At 38.0% G+C, this 22,367-nt stretch overlaps 1 protein-coding gene across 1 annotated transcript in view; it reads left to right on the top strand.

The window, feature by feature from the left end:
• The window catches only part of ajap1 (adherens junctions associated protein 1), a 45,859-nt gene that overhangs the window by 6,920 nt on the left and 16,572 nt on the right, over nucleotides 1–22,367 (top strand). The gene's annotated exons all lie outside the window — the stretch shown is intronic.

Below are 22,367 nucleotides of genomic sequence, written 5' to 3'. Positions count from 1 at the left end.
TCTGCACTTATGTCTTCAAAATAAAGGATTAATAAATAATACAACTGTTATTGTGGGTGTTGATTTTTATTCCACATATTAATTTATAAAATTAATGTGTGGAATATTTTAACTATAATACATTAGAAATACTAATTGTATACATTTAGAGCCATAATTTGTTTCTAAATTAGACTATTTCTTTAATTTTGCCTTTATTCTTGTATCCCCCCACAAGGGATTTTCTATCAAACAATCAAGATGTGATTGAAGTTAAAAAGAGGCTATAAATTAATTGGAATTTTTTAAAATATAACGACTGTATTTATTACTTGGATTCTTTGACTGACTTGGCCATTGAAGAGTCCTAATTTTCTTTATCTCGACAAACTTCATTTGCACTGTTATGTACCATCTAATCAATTTTGCAGCATTCGAAAATCTGAACAGAATATATACTTCACATTTCTTCCTGCTACTTCTGTCAACAGTCACATCATCAATAAACAGTGGCGCCCCAGTACCCCTGGCAGCCATACAGCCACATCCTGTCACATTGCCTCCATCATGTTTCACAGATAACGTGGTATGTTTAGGATCATGAATTGTTTCTTTCCTTTTCCAAAGTTTTCTCTTCCCATCATTATGGCAAACAGTTTTCTTGGTTTATTCCATTTTTCTTTGTTTTTAGAAGTTGCACAGGCTCTTTTAGATGTTTTCTGGCAAAGTCTGACCTGGCCTTCCTGTTCTTGAGTGTAACCAGAGGTTTGCACCTTGTTGTAAATAAACACTGTAATATTTTAAGAATGAATCAGACTGTTAATGTTGCCACTCCTAAAGGTTTTGCTGTCCCTGTGACAGGTGTGCTCTGTTTTTCAATGTCATGACGTCTTCTGTCCCTTGGACTAACATCTTGTGGAGCATATATTTAAAATGACAGCAAAAAGCTATAAAATACACATCCAACACTGTGAATCGACTTCACACATTCTGATTGTTTTGTCATGAAATAACAAGAGAACACAGGCTAGACCTGGCCATGAAACTTCTTGGCCAATTAATGTTGAAGCTGTAAAACTTTCTGAAATAAAGCTGAAAGTATGAACTTCAATTATATTTGATTGTTTGTGTGTGGTGTGTAGGGCAATAACTACAAAAACAGGCTTTGTTCAAAATTTATGACTCTTTCTGTAAATGCAAAAATCTAATAAAACAAACCTACAGGCATGAAAAAACAAAACAAATAAGAAAATCTCTGACAGCAAATAAACCACAGTTATAAAGAGTGAAATGGTACCTAAACATAAATACTGTTAAATATGTGTAACATTGGGGGATGAAAAATAAAAACATGATGTTCATCATGAGGATCGCTTGTAGTTAAATGTATAAAGATGCAAAAACTCCCGTCCCACTAATCTTCCCTCAGAAATAAAAAGGCCGTTGGAGTCTTTTCCCTGAAAAGTTCTCTGCACATTGGGAGATAGTGGAGGGAAAAAAAGTGCCAAGTAAAGGGAAAAATGAAAAGTGAGCGGAAATGGATTAAAATAACAATAGAGCATTTTGCTAATAGTCCATTTTGAGCTATTGCCACAATGTGATACTGTCTGTGAGAATTATGGTGGATAAGAAAGGTGCTGATGTCTCTAGAGACATACTAATGCTTTGCATGCCTTACTTTGTGAGAATGTTAGTGTTTGATAATTGATAATGCTGACTGTCATTCTTTCTCTAAGACACGTTGTCTATTAGCACATATTAAATCCTGCAGACAGTTTTAGTAAATGAGGCTTTGCTTTCTATTAGAAAATAATTAACTTTTGAATTTGATAAAAATCTAAAGCACTATTTCAACAGTGTCTCAAAGTTCAGTGCCATAAAATGTTTCCATTGTGTCTGGGTCTGTGGGCCAGGTGCCAGTTAAAATGAGTTTTAAATGGAATAATGGAACAAACTGTGTAGCCTCATAATTCACAAATATCCTGTATGCAGCACCATTCATCAAAGCTGCAGAGAACTCCTTTCAGCACTTTGTATACCTTCTGACATTTTCAATTTGCATTATCATTAGCAGTCTATTGTGTTTATTGAACTGGAAAAGCAGGCCTGCCATATTTTTCACATGAATAACATTCATTTCTCTGAGAAGTTCAGCCTTTTAAATGGTCGTATATTTTCTTAAATGACAACTGGGTGTTTCTGTCAGGCTGTACGCATGATTACACACTGTTCTGCAGATTTTTGTTTCTTTTTCAAGAGATGATCCTAGTCAATTTAGGCATTATCTCCCTGGAGACACATTGGGCTCTTTCAGATATGCACTTCTTTCCAGCGATGACACTGCGCCTGAACTTGTCGACTTCATCCTTGCACTCTGGTCATGTGTCCATAAAAGCGGTGGTGGCAGTATTTCTAAATTGGATAGTAACTATAAAACTATAACTATAACTATAAAAATGACACAGTATAGTATTGGCATATTTTGCAGTATTGTAAACTAAATATGAATATTTTCTTAAATAAATTAAAAATACTATGAACACAAGGTCTCATCTCTCCGATGCCAACATGTTGCCATCAGTCTGAATGAGTTTTCGTCAGGGAACACAACTCAAGGAAACTCGACTCAATTGGTTGTCAGTTGGTTGTTTACTGGTTATATTCATATAGAACAGGATAACCATCCTCTTCTGCTGAGCACAGGTGTAATAATGAATGTGAATTTCTGTCTATAAAGAAATAGATATGCAATTTTGATGATTTATTACAGTTAATTGCTGGATAATCAAAAATGGATTGAATGTAATTGCCAACCTTTAATTGGCATTCAGTTGCAGACTGATTGCAGTCTAACTCTGTCTTAGGGCAACATCTATGGCAGGTTTAACTTGGTGTGCCTGACAGTCATTTTTTAACGAAAAAGACAACAAAAAATTCTAAAGGGATTTGATGACCTTTTCTTATTGGATAAAACAGACATTGATATGGTTTAATTTTAAGGACATCATTTGCAGTTAAAAACAAGGTCCCACCTCTTGTAGTAACTATACTGCATGTATTACGTTAAACACAATAAGTTTGAATACTTGCACTTGCACTAAAGAGCAGGCATGCACAGGGCATGTAACGTGTGCTGCATGTGCCCATAGTTTCTCAGTTTGATAAAGTTGTTTTGGAATAGCATTAAATACTATTAAGATTACAAATTATCTGTCTGGGAAACATATTCTTCTGCCATTTTTTTAGTAAGAAAAAAAAATCATTTAATGCAGCACACATGTACTGACCAATTGTGCATGTACTGTAGCGCTCACCATCTTATCTGTCATGAGCAACATTAACATAAAAGAAAGCCCACTTTCACAGACTGATGAAGCCTGCAATATTATAGTATCAGCTGTATTATAGTAACCCATGTCTGAAAAGGGCAGTAGATTACACCCGACTCTAGCTCTGATCTGCCTGTCAGGTTTAAGTGATCAGTGTACTGAGGTGAGATCAGGGTAGGCTCATAGAATACTGTGGCTACGAGCAACCGCTAGTTGCAGTGATATGACATAAATATCTTAGCTTTTAATGGCTTCACATTTTTACTACCGATGCCCTCATAATAGTAGATTTCATGCAAACCAGTGTAGAAGAATATTACTGTTATTGGAACCTTTGCATTTGCTTTATGTTACAAAATTTCAGCTCAAATTTGCTGGCAGCTTTTGAATTGATAGAGACTGCTTATTTTGCTTATAGAATGTGGTAGATTTAACTGACAAATAAGCAAGCTACATTAATGGTCAAATGAGATGTAAGTCAAATTAATCCAAACCTTTATCTTAGTCCATCAAACAGTTATAAAGGAAACTGAGTCTGGACTAACATGGTGGGCTGAACAACATACCAGTATGTGCTTATTAAAATAACAAATGCAGATTTAAAAGCAGTGACCAGGCTTATTGCCAGAAAGCAGTCTTTGTGTGATCAGTAGCAAAAGCACATTAACTGAGTAGTCTGTACGATAGGTCAGCTCTTCATGTAAATGGATAGGAGGATGAAAGCAAATAGCTGGGGGGAACAAAGGTGGTGTTATTTCTACCATAAATAAAGAACAGCAGATTTCATCCTTTTTTTTTTTTAAAAGGCAGAGTTAGTTTGATTCCACCCAGAATCGTGTGTTTTCTCCATTGTGTGGAGAAAACAGTGTGAGAGGAGAAAGAAGGCCTGAGAGACAGGTGTATTAGGGGCAGCAGATTGGTCAGAGAGTGTATTTGAGTAAGTGTGTTTCTGGACCTTGTTGCGGTGAAGCTCCCACATATTCCCTCAGTCCCCCTGAGAGTTGTGCACCGTGTGAGCACTGCGCAAAAAAACAGCCTCACTTTTGTTCTATAATCTAAATGTCCCAAAGGTCTGCAGCCCTATGATCTGCTTCCCACCCCACACGCACACAGATGATGAAGCAGCAGTTTGAAATTAAACCTGTCTGAATACATTTAGTCTGCATCAGATTTATTCATGCACATAAAACGTCTGCTTTTATATATTCTAGATCTTGAGTCTATTTGCTCACAGTACACAGTAGAGGTTGGGCAATATTTTCTCAAAATGATATTACAATATTTCAAGAAATTTTGTGATAACAATATTTATGATGATACAGAAAAAAAAATACTGAAGTGTATTTTCCACCAGTCTTTTCAAATGAGCTCGTTTATGACACACTAACTGATTCAAAGTGAGAATCTTGTGCCTTCAGTTGTCAGCAGGAGCAGATTTATATTGCATTACTAGTAACATAGGAGTATATATAGCAACACAGGAAAGCCACAAAAGTAGCCAAGGAAATGTTATGTAAAAGTAAAACATAACTGCTTATCACTTTAGTTTAACAATAGCTAAAGAAACTTTACTTTTTAACTCTTCGGGAGTCTGGGATGTTGAGCTTTTTAACCAGCTGCTTAAAGTCCTCTTTTACCACCATGTACCGCATCAGTAATTTTCCTTTACCTTTCACACATCTGGCAGATGTTCCGGCGTCGTCCAATCGAGTCATCTGTTAAAGCTCGGGTCGCACGTGTACTTGATGGTTTGTTTGTAGTGGTGAGCCAATTTTGTTTTGTCCACTTCGGTGTTCCTGCATTGTAGTGTCTCCACCTTACAATATAAAGTGTCTTAATTAACTGTTATTGTGATTTTGTATAAATAAAATTATATTGAACTGAATTGAATTGAATGTTTTGCAAAGTGCTGTGTTTGGTTGAAGTGACCTCTTTACTAAACATCAATGGAGGCTGACACATGGCCTTTGCTGTCAGACAAATTTGGCCTTGTTCTGTGTGCTAGGGAATATCATTGTATCAATGATAGCGTGATACCACTACAACACAGTTTATCACAGAAAGAGTTGCATACATACAGTAAAGTATGTAAAAATAGAAGCAAGTTTTGAAAAATAGAAGCAAGTTTTGAAAAATGGAAGCAAGTTTTTAAGCATGAAATACATTTTTAATCTTTGTTTACAGTCGATTTCTCTGTACATCATTTTAATCATCATTTTAAACCCAAACATATTCTGTGAATAGTTTTTGGTTGCAGCTGATCGAGTTTAGTCCATTGTAAAATTGTTGATTTGTTTACCAAACACAGATAAACTCATTTCTACACCGCCACATTTTCTAACCAGCAGTCTCTGAATATAAACTAGTACTGATACTAATATATGCACAATATTATCATCATCAGTGCCGTCACACCATGACTGACTGAGATTGACCAAGGCTTGGCTGTTGGCTTGCCTCAAACTAGCTATAAAAGCACCATCTCTGATCTTACTGAACTTGGTGGAAATCTGACTGGACAGAGGTACTGAGATCAGGTGTCCTAACCTGAACTTGTGGCATTCCTGCAGCAGCAGTCCACCTTTCAGCTATTTCAACAGAAGACTGCTTGTTGCCACACTGCCAGAGTACACAGCAGGGCTTTCTGGATCCCAAGCATATCCAGACACTTCCTTGGCCAGCTTGTATTTATGTCTGCTATTGAACATGCCTAGGACATGCTTTGTTGACATGTTCATCAGAAGCAGCTACAAACAATGACCACTACACAACTGTAACGACAGACACTTGTGCAGTCTGTGCGCAGATTGGTGTCAACTTGCATAACGTCCAAGACCTCGTATTAAACATCTTTTAGTCCAAACTTTATCAAGCTAGTATCTATAATATCTATTTAAAATACAAATTTCTGTTTCTGTTTTTGACTTGCATATACACATACATGGAAACAACTGTTTTTTAATGTAATATTTTGTTTTTCTCGCCAACCACAGATCTGTTTTCTGTAAGATGAATGCATCTGTATGACCTTTTAAAATGCAGTTTTCTTAATCATGATCTACTGTATTTGTAGTCACTAGACAATAATCACTAGTTGACATGGTTATTTACCAAAAAACAGCCAAAACAGAACATTTGTTATTATTTATGATACCAGGTCTGTTAAGATATTTTACTTTAAAATCCCAGTATGGACAATCATGGTAGCACAAATATATTGTAAATGTGTGAAGAGTGAAGTTGGTAGCAACTAAAAGTGAGAATCACCAGACACCCCATGGTATAAAATTATCACAATACTTCGCAAGATACCACATTATAGCAATTTTTAACATTTTCCAATATTCTATATATAGTATTGCAATAACATTCATTTTGATTTATTAGCTTTTCTAAACTGCAAATTGTGTCCTCATAGTTAAACCTGGTCAGTGTCTGTTTTATCCACTAATAAACTGATGTTATTTCACGCCAGTTTGACAGGCTACTAACACTGTCACTTAAACCTGTCATAAATGTTGCCTTAAGTTGGAGTCAGTTTGCAACTGAATGGGGTATAGTTGGAACTTACATGCAATTTTTTTCCAATAATACACCAGTTATCTGTGATAAACCATCAAAAGTCACATATCTGTTGCCATCTACAGAAATTCACATTTAACTTCTACATTTGTGCTCAACAACCTTCCTGTTCTATAGGAATATAACCAGAATACAGCGATGTGACAGCCAGCTGAATTGATTCCTGTAAGTTTTGCTCATTGACAAAGACTCATTCATACTAATGTCCATGTGTTGCCAATCGGTGGATTTATAAATTAGACAACAATTATTTGTAAATTGTCAACAAGTTCTCTGAGGCTGATAGCAGTCAGTCCAACTTTATTAAGCTAAGCGTGTCCACTGTCGGATGGATTTTCCGTTGAGTTGACTTAATGCAAGTTTTCTCAGCGAACATTATCTCAGGATGGTGATGCATGAGACGAGGCCTCTTGTTTGTTGTATTTTATTGCATTGAATAAAATATCGATATTTGGTGTCCTTATATCAAAAATACGGCAATATTATGCCTTCATTTTTTACCCACCACTAGTAGTGCTTTGGCAGTTCCACCAATGATTCAAAAAAGCCTCAAACATTAGAAGCTTAATTTTATCAGTGGGGAATATGAAAGTTTGAGAGCCTCTTTATTACAGACATGGATCAAAACAAAATTTAAAAAGGTTCATAATTTTACATGAAACTGGCTTTGTAATCATTCAACCTTTCCTTTTATCTTCCACCTGCTGCTGATGTGAGCCTGTCTGCTCTGGGTCTTCTGCTGGGAGAGAGCAGGATTTGATTCAAGTTCTACATAAAAAGCCAACTGTATGTCTGGTTATAAGTCAAAGCAACATGTTAAATCTTTCATGCACTTTTATTAATCTGTCTAAAATGAGCCAAAAAAAATGATCACAGGATGTGTTTTAACCCTGTCAGATTGTCTTTCTGGAGCGTTTGGAATTTTCAGGAAACTTACAGCTAACAGGAAACATTTTATAAATTTGATTGTAGGGTTTAGAAAAAATAAAAGCTTAGCTGACTAAACTGTTTCCACTCCAAACTTCCTTTGCTTTCTTGAAGTGGGATTGTATAAGGTACTTATCCATAGTCAGAATATTACCTACTGTTGGCATGCCCTCAAACAGATATGGAGATAAAGCAAGGTATTGATGTAGGCGTGTATTTTAGCCACCCACTTACAGAAATCAATATTAGATTAGGCTTAGGCTATATTTAAAACAGGCTGTAAAACATTTTTCTGCCTTGCCGTCAGATGACCATTTCACAATCGGTGTAATCGCCTTCTAAAGTCACTGGACTTTGTCAACACAGTAATTTTACCTCGGAGAATGCTGCATTTGTAGATCAACTGCTGCCTCAAGTGATTAGCTTATTTTTCTTATTTTCTGATCACACAATGGTGGTCCAACAATCCAGTGCTCTGCACGGTAAAATTGCAGTTTGTGTCAACGGAGCCTGTTGACTTTGAATCAGCAAACTTTGATTGTAAGATTAACTCTGTAAGCCTCCCAACTTTGAAATATTATTTATTCTTGGACGAGTGCCGTGAGAGCAGCCAGACATTCATGTTTCATACCCCAACGTCAGAATATGTCATTGTCAGCTGTAATTTCTTATCCTGTATCTCCCTTAAAAATCTCACCTTGACAGGGGAAGTGTATAACATTGATCATCTTGATAAATATTAAAGTAAATACCCCAGAGTGCGATGCTGCCAAACCTTTGGTCCTTGCATTCGTGTGGATAAAATTTCACAGTTTCAAGTTTAAAAAATCTTGAAAAAACATCTTATCTTAGCAAGCTTTCCATGATGACTCCCCCCTCATTGTTGTCGGATTATCCTCCTAATGATTGGACTTTATGTTTGATTCTTCAGTAAAACTGTGAGAAATTCTGAAATACAACACTAAAAATATTTGTAAGTTTGTTTTGATCATGTGTGGTGTCTTCTCCAGTAGCGCCTTTGTTTTACAGAGAGAGCCAGTTGTTTTGAGCCTCCCAACTTGAGGCGGTTTCAGCTGCACAGGACATCTCTGCTGACCTCCTCTTGAACACAGTAATTATTCTGGGTCAGACTCTTTTAAAGCTACATGCTGGAATTAATGGAACTGGGAAGGGCAAATAGGGAATGTTATTGTGCCCTTGTTTCTCAGTGCGCTGCAGCTGAAAAAAAAAAGACATGTTTTACCTCGCTAATCCTAGAGGGGTCAGTCATTTCCATTCATTGTAAATTTGTGTTTTCTGTAGGAAAGCACGTCAATTCCCAGTGTGAGAGTGATGGAATTATTTAATGTGTGTCGGCATTGTTTTTCATGTTCTAGAGGTCAGAATTGAGTCTTTGGGGAGATTAAGCAGCACTTTAGCTCCCCAGGGCTTCATCCACTTGTGGTTTTTATTGTGAGGCTAAAATGACATTAATCCTCTTATTACTACTACTGAAACTGGAGGTCTGTTAGCATAATGTGACAGTGCATGATCCATTTTATGTTATACATTTCTATCAGTCATACCTGGCCAGTGATCTCTGTGGCAAAGGATTGTTTGATGTTTGGTGACTATAGACAAGTTAAGTTCACTACCAAGATAGTGATATTGTGTTGTGAGGTCAGCAGTGACCAAAACAATAATAACAACCAATTTTAATTACCACATAAAGATTTTAGGTTAACTGAGCCACAATGCAATGCCAATATGCCAATAACATGTTCATGTAAATCTAGAATTGATCAATATTCAGTTTGCAAGTAAATAAGGCCCTGTTGTAATCTGATACAGTAGTCAAATGCAGCTAGCTTTTCCAGTGCATCCAGTCTGCAATCCTATGTGCATTGCCCTTAGAGTAAGTCGTCCTTGTTCTGTGGCCTGGATGTTATCAGAGAGTTTTTACCCCCAGAGGGGTAAGACTACCACACAGCTCCTTCCCCGTTCTCTCCTTTCTTTCTCCATCTCTGTCACTCTCTTAGGGTAATTCAAATGCATACTCCATATACTCCCATCTCTATTTTAAGAATCTTCTCTCTCGTGTGGACATGCTGTGCTTGGGGCTGGTCGAATTGGGGAAGGTTGAATGACTGGAAACAGACTGTATGTGCGCTCACAAGCATCCCACTGTCTTTGGTGTGTTCTCAATCCATAATCCTTTAAAGTTGTTCAATCTAGCAACATAGCCACTGGAGCGACTTAATAGTTGCCCCAAAGTGTATGACTTTTAAGATATGAACCATCCACAAATCCCCTGCAGGCTTTTGCAAAAAGCCATGACAGTGTAATGTTTTTCAGACAACTTGGTTATAAATAATGTTAAAGGACTCAATACCAGAATTAATGCTTCTAAGGGAAAAAGTTAATTGCACAGACATAAGATATTATTTCACTGACTGATAATAACCTGGTGTTAATCTGCAAACATTACAGTAGCTATTATAACAGTGTTGGGAGAATGAGTATATGACCATGAATAATAAATGTGTCAACAAATACCTCCTTTTTGTTGATACATAGTGCCCTAGTGGCCTCCATCGAAACCCGAATAAGCGATCAGTGTAAACACAGTCTACAAACTTGACATGCTGACTAATCTGCATTGTGCTGTTATGCTCAGTTCTATTGTTTGCTTTAGCCAAGAAGCTGAAGTATCTGAAAGTGGTTAGAATACAGCAGTTTAACACAAAGCTTAAATCATGGATAAAGAGGTGCCTTTTTATGTAAATGTTTTAGTTCAAGGCAAAAAAAACCCTTTTCACCAAAGAAAATATTTAACAGTTGGAAATGGCCTATGACAGATGTCACCTACAATCAATCAATTTGAGATCCCTTTCCAGGGCCTTAACACCCACTCACATGTGTCAGTTGAGCTCAGTAGGTCTCATGATATAGTGAGGCAAAGTCTCATAATAGTTTCACCTGAAAACTCTGGTGATAATGACCCACACCCTTTTTCATACCTTGGCTCATGCGTTGAGGCACACGATCAATCGTTGGTCAATGACCCTTTTAATGGAAAGCTCTCAGTAGGACTTAAATACCTTTTCTTTACAAGCTCCTCAGTTAAACGAAGTTGTTATATTACTTTGCGTATTCCACAGATTCATTTGAGGTAATATTGAATTTTTTTTAAATAAGGCTTAACAAGAAAACATTTATGGCAAAATGATGTCTTTACATAAGAGATATAAACTACAACTGAGAAGCAAATGTTTGTGGATATCCATAAGTGAATACAAATTGCGATCAAAAACTTAGCCATAGAAACAAAAATGAGACGTGATACGATGATACACAAATGATTAAACGTTGCCAGTTTCCATGTTCTCTACTTGGCTTCACTCTGGGTACTCTGGCTTCCTCCCAAAACATGCATGTTACATTAATTGGTGATTCTTAGCTGGCATGATGTGAAGGTGTGTGATTGGCTTTATGATAGCGCTCCAGTAGATCGGTGACCTGTTCAGGATGTACCCTATGACAACTGGGATAGGCTCCAGCCATACCACTCAGGTTCATCAAGAAGAGCACACAGATTGAGATTTAACTACCTGCAACTGTATCTACTTTCAGTTGTCTCGATAATGGCAGGTGGGAGTAATCAAAATGAGGCCCAGGAGACCAGAAAGCGCAATAAAAGTACAAAAATCAGTCTTTGACCAAGATACAGTGGTCGGGAAAGTCAGCAGAGGAGGCTGCTGACTTAACAAGATTGAAAATATATTTTATTGTATGTTATTACCAAATTTATGTGCAGAGTTTACATGTTTCACTGTAGCTGTATGTAGCAGTCTGCTGCGTTCTGCTGACATTTATTCTAGTTTCTCTGCCCGCTACTTTTTTATTTTATTTTTGTGTGTTACAGATCCATAATCAGACAATTTGAGATTACTGAAGATGACCACAACCTTAAGTGCAATAAAATCTCCCTAAAATCCTTGAGCTGATGGTACTGAATACCTTATTCAGCGATATTAGGAATATTTTATTGATTTTCTGTTACAGCTTCTGCTCTCTACAAACATTATTATTATGTTTTTTTTAAAGAAACCAATAAAAAAAAGGCACACACAACCTCCACCACTACCCCGACTCCCTCTGCCCAGCCAAAGGGTTCTGTCTTGGGGAACAATATGAAAAAAGAAAAGTCAAGTTAGTTAAAAACAAGTATGATGCTGAGATGTTGGCCTCCAGTTTATGCTCATAGTCTCATTTTAACCTCTTGCTGCGCCTGCTTGGTCCAACCAGGGAAAACCACCCACTGCATTGTGAAACTTTCTGAACTGTAGCTGGTGAACCTTTTCCCCAGTGTATATATATATACACATGTGTGTGTGTGTGTGTGTGTGTATTTACAGGTGCTGTTTTTAGAAGTGTGTGGGAGACACATGAATACCATAGTTCAACGTGTAAATACTCTATAAATTGCTTGTGCTACCCTGTATAACACCAGTTACTTTTTGTACTCTTGAGATTGTTCACAAAAGGCTGAATTGGAACACTTTTCCTGGGGCATGCAAAGCCCCACTGAGAGATTATAAAAAAGGAAAGGAAACCACTGGTTCAGTCTAAATCTTGTCTGGCTTATAGTGTCTGCCATTCCACCCAGATTTTCAGCAGAGGTGGAGTCACCTTCAATAAGGCACCTTTCAATGGCCAGCCAAGAAAATTAGGTGTACTCAGTGGCAGGGCTGTCAAGACCATGCTGATCAAATTTCTATGGATGGCAGCCTGGGGATCCAGGGTGACGGGATTGAAGAAGGCATGCCTTTTTCACCTCCCTCAGGTGGGAAGCCCATCTGCTGAGGCCTCAGATCTGCAAACTCCCAACAAGTTCTAATTAAGACCTACTTCGCACAAGTGATCACAGTGTGATGATGAACCAAGAAATGGGCCAGAGATAGTGCGCAGAGACAATTAGGTGCAATATCTGATTAGCTTCAGAGATAATAGTTTTGTTTTACTGGGTCTAACAGGGTGAAAAGGATGAGTTCAAAGAGTCAGATAATCCTTTACTAGGCCCTTGTACTCTCATGACGATACTTTAAGTACACTATAAGGAAGAAATTTTCCTCTAAATTTAGACTTTTTAAAATAGTCTGTGTGTAGTATCACTTTAATGTATTCTTAACTGTTTTATCACTCTCTGTTAAGCTTGACTTCTTCTGATTACTAAAACATCGAGGCTCTGTGAAGCATTATAAAAAGGCTTCAGAAGAGCCTTTAAAGTTGGCCTCATTCACAGATGCTGTTTCCTGCCCTTTGTTTCTTTGCTTATCCGTGTCCCACTGGCAAATGGTTTGCAGAATTGCTGCACATAATAGCCTACACAGCACTCAACTACTTTGATCTTTTCTAGGGAAAGAGCGGAATCATCAGGCACCGGGCACTGCTCTCCTTTTTCAAGATGCTTGACATGTTGCAAGCCGTAAGGATGTGATGAGTTTCCTCTTCACTCAGATAAAATGGTGGTTGTAACCGGCCCAAAAACCGTCACGATGCTGACTGTCACGATTAGATTATTTATTTAGATTGTGGTCGTTTGACATATTTAATACAGCAAATCTGGCATTCCATTGAAATCCTTAAAAGAATTTGACAAAATAATACTGCAAATATGAAGAAGATAATGATGATGCACAGACTGACTTACAGTTTAATGTTATAAAAAAACCTCTAAAAATGCAAGCTCCTCCCATCATTTATGTATTTATTGACCTCATTATGTGCACACGTCTATTAAAATTTTAATAATCTACCAGTTCAATTATTAAGCTTTCAGATTTGCTTTCCACCCAGTTTATACTGTTTTTATCAGCTGAGTTGGTTATTAGTGCCTGTGTAGGTTCTCATTCATCCAGGTCATGGTAGTCTAGGGTCTCACCTCTTAGTGGGAAAAGTTTGTCTTGTGCCAATTCAAGTGAGTCGACAGAAAAAACAAAATATGCAACTAACCTGATGTTTGAAAAAAGCCTGTGAGTTGGTGCGAATTAAATATATTTCGTTTTTTTATTTTATTTTGTTTGACCATTAAAGGAATTTGAAAGTGTGACTTTGTACTGAGATGTTTATAAACCAAAAGAATTAGGGTAGCTGACACTCAGAGAATTCAGACTGTGAGTAAAATAAAATTATAGTGTTTTTAATATATACAGTGGCTTGCAAAAGTATTCGGCCCCCTTGAACTTTTCCACATTTTGTCACATTACAGCCACAAACATGAATCAATTTTATTCGAATTCCACGTGAAAGACCAATACAAACTGGTGTACACGTGAGAAGTGGAACGAAAATCATACATGATTCCAAACATTTTTTACAAATAAATAACTGCAAAGTGGGGTGTGTACGTAATTATTCAGCCCCCTTTGGTCTGAGTGCAGTCAGTTGCCCATAGACATTGACTGATGAGTGCTAATGACTAAATAGAGTGCACCTGTGTGTAATCTAATGTCAGTACAAATCATTGACTGTAGAAAACAATGGTACAAATACAGCTGCTCTGTGACGGCCTCAGAGGTTGTCTAAGAGAATATTGGGAGCAACAACACCATGAAGTCCAAAGAACACACCAGACAGGTCAGGGATAAAGTTAAAGAAATTTGAAGCAGGCTTAGGCTACAAAAAGATTTCTCAAGCCTTGAACATCCCACGGAGCACTGTTCAAGCGATCATTCAGAAATGGAAGGAGTATGGCACAACTGTAAACCTACCAAGACAAGGCCGTCCACCTAAACTCACAGGCCGAACAAGGAGAGCGCTGATGCAGCCAAGAGGCCTATGGCGACTCTGGACGAGCTGAAGAGATCTACAGCTCAGGTGGGGGAATCTGTCCATAGGACAACTATTAGTCGTGCACTGCACAAAGTTGGCCTTTATGGAAGAGTGGCAAGAAGAAAGCCATTGGTAACAGAAAACCATAAGAAGTCCAGTTTGCAGTTTGCCACAAGCCATGTGGGGGACACAGCAAACATGTGGAAGAGGGTGCTCTGGTCAGATGAGACCAAAATGGAACTTTTTGGCCAAAATGCAAAACGCTGTGTGTGGCGGAAAACTAACACTGCACATCACTCTGAACACACCATCCCCACTGTCAAATATGGTGGCAGCATCGTGCTCTGGGGGTGCTTCTCTTGAGCAGGGACAGGGAAGCTGGTCAGAGTTGATGGGAAAATGAATGGAGCCAAATACAGGGCAATCTTGGAAGAAAACCTCTTGGAGTCTGCAAAAGACTTGAGACTGGGGTGGAGGTTCACCTTCCAGCAGGACAACGACCCTAAACATAAAGCCAGGGCAACAATGGAATGGTTTAAAACAAAACATATCCATGTGTTAGAATGTCCCAGTCAAAGTCCAGATCTAAATCCAATCGAGAATCTGTGGCAAGATCTGAAAACTGCTGTTCACAAACGCTGTCCATCTAACCTGACTGAGCTGGAGCTGTTTTGCAAAGAAGAATGGGCAAGGATTTCAGTCTCTACATGTGCAAAGCTGGTAGAGACATACCCTAAAAGACTGGCAGCTGGAATTGCAGCAAAAGGTGGTTCTACAGAGTATTGACTCAGAGGGCTGAATAATTACGCACACCCCACTTTGCAGTTATTTATTTGTAAAAAATATTCGGAATCATGCATGATTTTCGTTCCACTTTTCACCACTTTGTTTTGGTCTTTCACGTGGAATTCCAATAAAATTGATTCATGTTTGTGGCTGTAATGTGACAAAATGTGGAAAAGTTCAAGGGGGCCGAATACTTTTGCAAGCCACTGTTTATACATGTATACGGTACATATACTACACCAATTCATGATCTTTGAAGCATTTTCAGTGTTGGTAATGCAGACTACTGGTGCAGAGAGTGTAACAGAATTTTAAACAGCATGATAAATCTAACATTTGCATAAATTCAGTTTAACACAGACCTGCTTAAGCATCTCTATATGATGCTTCAGCTAAGCCCACATAACATATGCTTGTATAAGAGGAAAGGAAATGTAATTGCTTAATTTAGAGTGCCATAGTCTCTGTGCTGCTGAAAGCAAGAATTCGCAAGCGCTGCTCTGCCTGAGTTCACAGACCATGAAAGAGTAAAAAACAATAGGCTGAAAAACCAGTGGTCAAGCACACACCACAGTAGTCCACTTTTCATGTCAACAATATGACATATAGGATGCAGATGCTGTGTCTGCGAGGCATAATGGCCCGTATGAATGGTCTTTTTTTATTAACCGCTCACACCCTTTGCTCAAGCATTTGATTCAGGATTATGCCGTGAATCTTTTTCACAGACTTCAAAGGCTACTCTTCATTCATTTTGGTCTTTTGATGGTATTATGTTGGTTAAGCGAGGTTTCCAGTTTCAAGGACAGGTAAATGGTATTAAGTGCCGTACGCGATGGATTACTCTCTGTAATGTTTTCCTGTTTTGCGCAACAGCACTGCTTTGGCTTTTGAAGTGACAGAAAATCAGAAAAGAATAACAAAAAATTCATTTTAGTTCCAGTGTTAGTGAGACAGCCACGCTGTGTGCTGAAATTGTGCTGGCAAAGTCTTCACTTTGACATTTGTTGTTAGATTTCGGATGACCTTTTTGGCATTTGCACATTGGAAGCTTATGTATGGTTTACTAATAATATATTTGTGGCTGACTGTGATTTTGTACTTATAGATCATGTGTTTAATTTGATGTGCCTGTCAAAAACTAATCCCCTCACACACACACACACACACACACACACACACACACACACACACACACACACACACACACACACACACACACACACACACACACACACCACCCCCCACTGTGGCATTTGTAAAAAGCTGCAGAATAAGTTGGAAGTAGATTTACTGAATATAGTACGGCTTAAACTGGCAACGAGCAGAGTGAGAAGTCAAGCTTGGTGAACCTTCCTCCAGCGCTTTTTCATATTTGGTAATCTAAATATATTGCTCCAAAATATCACATCTTACATACACTGTTACATCACCGAGTTTCTGTTGAAATCCTACATCACTTGAGTTTGGTTAAGGATGACAGAGGCTTGAAACACACACACACACACACACACACACACACAACACAAGTTCTTTCCATTTCTTGCATTTTAGTGTAATTAGAATCCACACATATAGCAAGAACCACGGTTGCTGGATTGATAAGGTACACGAAGCAGTGAAGGATAGCAGCAAATATGTTGTTTACAAAACATATTGTGCTTTGTGTAATATAATGGTAGAAACTCCTGGAATGTGTCTACGTGCTATGCACAGCAATTTTGTTTTGCCTGATATGTCTGCGAACAGAAGCCCAAGGTACCTCTTTCATCTGCTGTCTGTCAAGTCTTGGTTAAAATCATCATTCCAGCAAGTCTTTCGCTGACCTTCAAACCTGAGTCCTCCAGGCCTGCAGACATGCTAATTAACGGATTGGTCCGTAACTTCACAAAGCAATTTTATTCCCTGTATGTCTGGGTTCAAAAATGGACCTGGCATACTGAGATTCAGGACTAAAAAGTATCCTGTAGGGTCACTGAATGATGCCTGAATAATGCATTTAAATTGGCTTTCGGTTAACTTCACCAAGTCTCCAGTAAACATGTGCATGAGATACTCCTTCTTGTGCAAAGACTGCATGTAAGAAGGGGCCCGAGAAACTCATTAGAGAGTCATTAGATGTCACAAGCTCTACTAAAGGGATTTCCTGCCATATCGGCAAGGCTTACCTATATTCTGAAGTTAGCATTGACAGTATGATAGAGCATGTGCTCATAAAATAGGACACCAGATACACAATCCAACCAGAAAGCAATCTGGTATGTTCATGCTGTGAAAACTGCAATTATTCCGCCATCTGTGCGGTATACTTGTAGATTATATTTTCATTATGCAGGATGTCAAAGAGTATTAGCAATTCTGAAATTATGCAAGTGCTGTTCTTAGAAAACATCGGTTGAAGGAAATTTATCTGTAGCATGTGTTGTTCTTGCTGTAACTTTTTTTTCCTTTTCTGTCTAATTCAACACCAATATCAACACATTGCTTCACGGTGTAGAAGGTATGTGAATGAAAGGCAAGTGAAAATATGTCAGCATGTTAGTGAATCAAGTTTATGAACACTGCTTAATTTTAGATACATTTTAGAGCAGTAATAACAGTATTTTTTAAAGATCTCTCATTATAGCTACTTTATATAAAACACTGGCCATGACTTTTAAAAAAAGTAGTTATGGTTTTGCTTCTTAATATTGATCAGACAGTTTAGTCAAAATAGGCTAATAAAACATAAACCTTGAAGTCCACAATAAAGTTAATCAGCTTATAGTTAACTTCTTATAGGTGCTCCTCCTTATGGTTCAAAGCATTTTGGTCCATTAGGACATAATGCTCTCCTCTTTTTTCAAAGTAATTAAGAATGATTAAGCAAACCTACTGGACAACTCGGGGTTTAGTATCTTATCCAAGAATACTTCAACATGCAGGCTGGAGGAGCTAAGGATCGAACTGCCAGCCTAATGATTAGCAGATGACCCGCTCTAGCGCCTGATACTAAAGATGGTGCAGGCACAGAAAGAAGTTCCTTTTATTTTAGGAATAATGTTTGCATCTGTGCTCTCAATGTTCAGTTGACAATGAATAACATACAAAAGTTACCTACCACTCCCTAATGAATGAAGTTCAATACCCAGCATGAGCTCAGTATTTGTTGTCTGTGGTTGTTATTCACTTATGTACCGCTGGCAAAAAAGAACAACACTTCCATCTTACTCAATCATATCAGAGACTTGCGTGACTGAGATCATAAAAGTCATCTCTGCTGCCTTTTGTAGGCATCTCTCCTCAGGGTTATTTTTGCTTACATTGTTCTGATCATGTTTGAGGTACAGCAAACAAACATGGTCAAAAAATGTTTACACCCCATTTTTCCCTGCTGTAAAATAATAATATACCTGACAGCCATTTTCCTTAAGTATTGCAATAATTTTGATTGGAGTGTTAAAATTTACTCACCTGAAGTGTGCAGGTTGAGCAGGTGCCAAGATCTCAGTCTGAGGTCAAGGCCAAAACACTCACAAGACAAATTATTATCCATATTTTTAACTGTCAAAAATCAAATGACCTTGTCACAGCTCTTTCCTGACCACATCAGTCACCATTTACAGCTCAATTAAGATGTCATTCTAAATTATTTATCAGTTAGTGGTCGGCTGGTCTCTCACACCTTAAAAATGGAACGCTGGTGATAATAAAAGCCTGTTGTCACTCTTCATGGGCAGCCTGTCTACATAATAATTGTAAAGGTCTCTAGTTAGCATGCTGGATTACCTTTTAGAATTATAATTGAACAAGTTCAAAAAGTGTGAAGCTCACCTCAAGTGACAAGCAGTGTTATAATATTACTACCAGGCAGCAACAGTTTTATCTTTTAATATGTTTTTATGCCACTGAAGTGCTTTGAACCTTGTTTATAGCTCAAATCCAAAAACCACATTTTCTCTTCTTGTTTTTTACATTCGAGGCAACAATCTATGCAGAGGGTCAGGTGGAGATTAAATGAATGGGGACTGACATATGTACCGTCGCCTGTGAAATATACATTTAATTTGCTTTTAAAAATTGGTATTCTTAGTGAGTAGGAATTATTTAGCAAGGCTCTTGGCACACTGTACTTATTTTGTCCTATTTGTGTACATGTGCTTGTAAGAAGCATTGTTTATGATCAAAGCAATTGTAGATACAATCTTAAAAAGTTTAGTTTGTCTCATCAAATGTCACTTTAGTATAGTTAGTAGGGCCATCATGATACTAGAACTTTACACTCGACACTGATAGACAAGAAAATACTCAATACCATTTTCCATCAGTGGGTAGAAAATTAAGAGTTAGGCAGAAATAGATTAAAACAATATTGTTATGTGCAAATGTATTTATCTACATCCCAGTTCATTCTTTTTTTCTGCTGGTGACTTAGCACCCTATTTTCATTGCTTATCAAATGCAGTTGGTGAGGTAGGCTGCCACTGTTTCTGTCACGCTGTTAGTAGACTTTTCTCTGCTTTGATCTGGGACTTAAAGGGAACCTTAACACTTAAAGTATAAATAACTATGTTATTCTATTCAACAAGCACTGCCTAGCTCCCACATTAATGTCACTTTGTTATTATTGGATTTAGCTAGACACTGTTTTGATAATGGTTTTGGATTCAGGAGACAGACACTATCTCTACTGTTAAGATTAGGCTTAAAACTTTCCTTTTTGCTAAAGCATATAGTTGGGGCTGGATCAGGTTGACCCTCAATCCTCCTTTAGTTATGCTGCAATAAGTGTAGGCTGCAGGGGGATTCCTGTGATGCACTGAGTATTTAATTTTCAGTCACCTTTCTCACTCAACATGTGTTAATAGACCTCTCTGCATTGAATCATACTTGTTATTGATCTCTCGCTCTCTTCCACAGCATGTCTTTTATCCCATAAACACATCTTCTCTCACCCCAACCGTTCGCAGCAGATGGCCCCGCCCCTCCCTGAGCCTGGTTCTGCTGGAGGTTTCTTCCTGTTAAAAGGGAGTTTTTCCTTCCCACTGTCACCAAAGTGCTTGCTCATAGGGGGTCATATGATTGTTGGGGTTTTCTCTGTATGTATTACTACCTTACTGTTGTTGTGATTTGGCGCTATATAAATAAAATTGAATTAAATTGAACTGAATTGAATAATAACTCATGGCTAATGTGGCTGTCGCATAATAGTTAAATGGCTTAAGGTAAAGTTGTGTGTCAACTGGAGGAGGCAAAGATGGTACTGTCTGTATTGAGACTGTTACAAATGAGTATCTAATCCAGTAGTAGTTTTTGTATTGATTAGTAGCTGAGTGTTGATTATTTGGACAACTGTAATAGAAACATGATAGTGACTTTATGATTATATGATCAAAAGATGTCTAATGCTGCTTCTGACTGTTGACAGACCCGTTCAAACTTTCCCACCCATCATTACCTCTCCACAAAAGTCCTCCGTATGGGTTTAAATTGGCCAAGGACAGCAGAGATGAAAGCTGCCCATAATGAGGTTCCTCCCTTAGGATTCAATGTGTAGCTTTGTCCCAGGGGCTCCTGAAGGTTGTCTGTAGAATCAGTCAGCTATGGGGTGCAAGCCCGAACAGCCAGCTTGTCTGTCACCTTGCCATGCAGTTAATGTTGTCTAGAGGTGAAGTTTACTTAGGGACAAAATATATTTTTGGACATCATAAAATATGAAAAAAATGTACGCACATGTGATATAAGTGAAGCTTTCTGCAACATAGTCATCATGCCTCATCTTAAAATATTGCACCGTGATCCACACTTTTATTTTAAGCTGCGCCCTTGTTCATAACTTCTTCATTTAACTTCACCCAAGTTTGTCACTGTGGCTTTTTCCGCAGTGTTCACAAATGTGAAATAATAAGGCTCTTTGTTTTTTGTTGTCATGAAAAGACTGCCATGACACCCCACCTTATAGGCGACCACTGTTCATTCTGACAACAAATGATAAAGAAAAGCTGCCTTGTATTAAACTGTCTGCTCCAGCTCCTCTCCGACTAGAAGTAGGTTTTTGAGTTTACCGGACATTGAGCTGCTGCACTAGGAAGTAACCTGCTAACTTCTCCCCAAAGCTAGCATAACTTGATTCCTCACGTAATTATTTCCAGATGCATTATCAGCATCAACAGTCAGTGAAAACATTAACATATTCTCAGGGACGTTTTACAGAAAGCAAGTAAAATAAGGTAAATTATATAACTAAAATGCAATAACGTTTAAGTCTTGAAAAGACAATAAAGCATGTGAAAAGACACAGACATAGTAATTCACTGTTCTGTATAAGAGGGCAAGGTAAGTACAAGTTAATATCACTAGATATCATATTGTAAGCAGTACTCAACCTCAACAAAGCTAAAATACAACATCAAACTTCAGTGATTCGATTTTATAATCCAGCCGCAAACTATGGAGACACCTGCGAGTCAAAGTGCACAGTGGTGCATATTAAGGCAGGACCCAGCGGGAGTTCACAGTGCCCAAAGCAGCAGAGAGGAGCGAAGGAATCTACTACTGAAAATAACAGCATGTACACACCGAAACAGACCTGTTATATGTGAAGCTCACTTGTGCATTCCCATTATTGTTACACTAAACCTCCTCAGATGTTTTTCTGCACGACCAGATTTCCCTTTTGGGAATCAGATGACTTTGTGTTTTGGAGGAGATAATGCTGAAAAGGATGATGATGATCAGTTAAACGAGGACTGACCTTGTGTGTTGTTGTTATCATCACTGGATTGATGTGAATCTGCAGCTTCGCCCTCCCTGCTTGTTACAGTTGAGAGTGAAAAGAGCAACTCCAGAATCTTTCCCATGTTCTGCAATGTTTACCCTGCGTCTGACCTTTATGTTGTTATTGAAGAATCACTTTGCGAGGCTAATTATTATCGTAGTGTAATTGGGTGTGTTTTCCAGAACTTGGAGTTG

Source organism: Neolamprologus brichardi, chromosome 20 (assembly GCF_056152115.1).
Source record: "Neolamprologus brichardi isolate AB-2024 chromosome 20, ASM5615211v1, whole genome shotgun sequence".
NCBI lineage: Eukaryota > Metazoa > Chordata > Actinopteri > Cichliformes > Cichlidae > Neolamprologus > Neolamprologus brichardi.
The sequence above is the reverse complement of the archived record's forward strand: the minus strand, read 5'-3'. Positions and strand labels throughout refer to the sequence as shown.